General features: G+C 45.0%; 1 pseudogene; it reads right to left on the bottom strand.

Moving 5' to 3' along the window:
* Positions 1-378: 378 nt before the first annotated feature.
* On the bottom strand, positions 379-1247 carry LOC120844874 (annotated as a pseudogene).
* Between the last annotated feature and the right edge of the window lie 2183 nt (positions 1248-3430).

The following is a 3430-nucleotide window of genomic DNA, read 5'->3' as shown; positions in this document are numbered from 1 at the left end:
TCAGCTGTGAACTTCGTATTTAGCTGGAAAAAATCGATGCTATTTTTAATAACGATTGCGACCCCCCCCCCCCTCCTCGGGAGGAACGGTCCTTACGAACAATTTTATAAGACTGCGGAACAATCTCAATATCAGATATACTATCCGTGAGCCAAGTCTCAGTAACTATTATTATATCGGGGTCATAACTGAGAATTATATCTTCGATTTCAACCGTTTTATTTACAATGCTTCTAGCATTTAAGTTAATTAATCTAAGCGCTTTATTAGCTACGGTGCGGGGATTATTAGTTACAGTACAAGGATTATTTTCGGGAGCAGTTGACGGAAACCGGTCTAAAACTGGGGGGGGGGGGGGGGGAGGGTACTGGCCCGTAGTCAATTAGTATCTTCGTGCCTGGTATAGTTCAGTGGCACTCTTTTGTTCGCACTGTCATCCCAGCGAAAGGCCTTGCCATTTATTTTTATTTTGTCGAAAGATAAGATAACTTTATCGCCATTTTTTCGTAGGTCTTCGGAACTTTCCCATAGCTTTTTTCGAATTTGTTGCACTCGTGGGGAAACATCTTCCGAAATGCTATAAGCCGAACCCTTCAGAAGCCGGCAACTGGTCAAAATTTTAGTTTTGTCCCTACCATCAAGCAGTTTAAGAATGATTGGCCTGGTTTTGTTTGGGCTTTTCCTGCCCAGTCGATGTATTCTTTCTACTCCAGCAGTTTGAACTTTCAGGATACTTTGAAACACATCCTTCTCCAGAAAGTTTTCAAGAAAGGTGTTATCCTCATCCGTTGATTCGTGAATTCCGCACACAATCAAGTTATTACGTCTGCTCCGGTTTTCTAAGTCATCAATTTTAGCCATTAGAAAGTTGACATTCCTGTCAAGAGACAAGATCTTATCCTGGAAGGCCGTCACAGTTGCTGTCAGCTCGGTCAGGCTGTCCACTCTTTGTTCGATTGTGGTCAGTCTCCCGTTTCTGCTATTAGTGAGTCCGTCACAGCCTTCCCTTCTTTGATATCTTTCACGTCTCTGGCGATTATCTGCAGCTGTTCCGTAAGCTGAGCCATGTCGGGTCCAGGATTAGACTCGACGTCACCGCTCGACATGAGAAGCATATTAAATACACTCCTACAAAGGCGAATAACATCGCACAATGGCCGTGGGCACGGCAACTCGAACAGACAAACATCATTGCTACTATAGCACTGTTCGTAACGTTCGTCTCTTACCTGGACGAAAAGAGCGAAAGGGCTGTTTAGGCGCATAGTCCTGGTGGGCTCGCCGTGCCTACTGACGAGTCCCAAGTGTGGGCGTAGTTTTGTATCCAGCGTTGACTGCGATGACGTTATCGATGGGGCTTGCCGAAGTTGTCGATGCAAAAAATTGTCCGCCGTGGGATTGTTGATTGTTGCTTTGTCAGCGCGTACTGGCGTGGTCCAAAGCGATACGCAGTCCCGGTTCGTCGCTGGTCGTTCGATGACTGTTCCTCGCCCAGTTGCGAGAATCGGAAAAGCCACTTGCACCGCCAGTATCTGGACGAAAAGAGCGAAAGGGTTGTTTAGGCGCATAGTCCTGGTGGAGTCGCTGTGCCCACTGACGAGTCCCAAGTGTGGGCGTAGTTTTGTATCTAGCGTTGACTGCGATGACGTTATCGATGGGGCTTGCCGAAGTTGCCGATGCAAAAAATTGTCCGCCGTGGGATTGTTGATTGTTGCTTTGTCAGCGCGTACTGGCGTGGTCCAAAGCGATACGCAGTCCCGGTTCGTCGCAGGTCGTTCGATGACTGTTCCTCGCACAGTTGCGAGAATCGGAAAAGCCACTTGCACCGCCAGTATCTGGACGAAAAGAGCGAAAGGGTTGTTTATAGGCGCATAGTCCTGGTGGAGTCGCCGTGCCCACTGACGACTCCCAAGTGTGGGCGTAGTTTTGTATCCAGCGTTGACTGCGATGACGTTATCGATGGGGCTTGCCGAAGTTGTCGATGCGAAAAATTGTCCGCCGTGGGATTGTTGATTATTGCTTTGTCAGCGCGTACTGGCGTGGTCCAAAGCGATACGCAGTCCCGGTTCGTCGCAGGTCGTTCGATGACTGTTCCTCGCCCAGTTGCGAGAATCGGAAAAGCCACTTGCACCGCCAGTATCTGGACGAAAAAAGCGAAAGGGTTGTTTAGGCGCATAGTCCTGGTGGAGTCGCCGTGCCCACTGAAAGGATTGAATCCTGCGGGAATTATCTAATATAGATGATATAAAATTGGCAGCCCGGCAGTAAGTAGATTGAAAATCGGAATCTGACTAATATACATCTTGAAAAAAAAAAAAAAACAAAAAAAAAAACAATCGGGCTATTTTTCGTCTTCTTTCTAGATGAGGAGGATTTATGTTAGCTTTTAAAGCGGAGACACTAGTTTCGGATGAATAATCACTGCATATAAATCTGGCTGCTTTGTTCTGAAGATTCGAGCCTCGAGATTAGGTAACTTATGTGTGGATTCCAAATTATGCTTGCGTATTCTAATTTTGGGAGGATTAAATGTTTTGTACGCGAGTAGTTTTGTTTCAATGGAAGCTATATATAATGCCCACCTAATGAAAACAAGTGTTTTTAGTGCGCTATTTGTTATTCGCTCAATCCATGATAACGAGTCTGTCAAATACACGCCCAAATACTTGTACGAAAATGAGTGTTCTTGTGGTTGTGAAAGTAATGAGTATTGGGTTAGTGTTTTAGTGGAGGATTTAGTTACGGACATTTGTTTGCATTTACGAGTGTTAATGTTCATCTGCTATCGGTAACACCATGATGATATCGTATCTAAATCGTCTTGGACAATATTGTGATCATTAGGTGTATTAATGTTCCGGTAAATAACTCAGCCATCAGCGAATAGTCTAATTGTCGATTTAATTGATGATGGTAGGTCATTGATATATATTAGGAACAATAGAGGCCCGAGTAATAGCGTTGTCAATGGTTAACTTTAGAATTTTGTTTGGTATATTTTATGAATCTTTTTAGCCACCATGCTATAGCTACATAGCATTTCCTTTGGTTTCTTTAGCCGTCTATAGCTCCTTGTATGGTCTCTTATAGATATTTCTATGGGTGTCTTTAGCCAGCATGTTTGTACAGCCGCCCATGGCTTCTCTTGTAGTTTTTTTAGCCCTCTATAGCTTCTTGTATGATATGCTATAGAGATTCCTATGGCTATGGTTCCTTTACCCATATATTGCTTCTTGTACGGTCTGTTATAGATTTGTATGGCTTTTTAGAGCGCAGCTCTTAGCCTCTCGTTTCCGGCTTGAGCAGCGACGCCGTCGCCGTGGGCGTAACCGCGCATTGCATTATGGGAAGTTTCCCATAATGACATCACACGTGACGTCACGAGGGTCACGAGTGACCGTGACGTCACTCGGGAAGGTCACGACGAAGG

The sequence above is a fragment of the Ixodes scapularis genome, unplaced genomic scaffold (genome assembly GCF_016920785.2).
Source record: "Ixodes scapularis isolate PalLabHiFi unplaced genomic scaffold, ASM1692078v2 ptg000997l_1__unscaffolded, whole genome shotgun sequence".
In the NCBI taxonomy this organism is placed as follows: Eukaryota; Metazoa; Arthropoda; class Arachnida; order Ixodida; family Ixodidae; genus Ixodes; species Ixodes scapularis.
The sequence above is the reverse complement of the archived record's forward strand: the minus strand, read 5'-3'. Positions and strand labels throughout refer to the sequence as shown.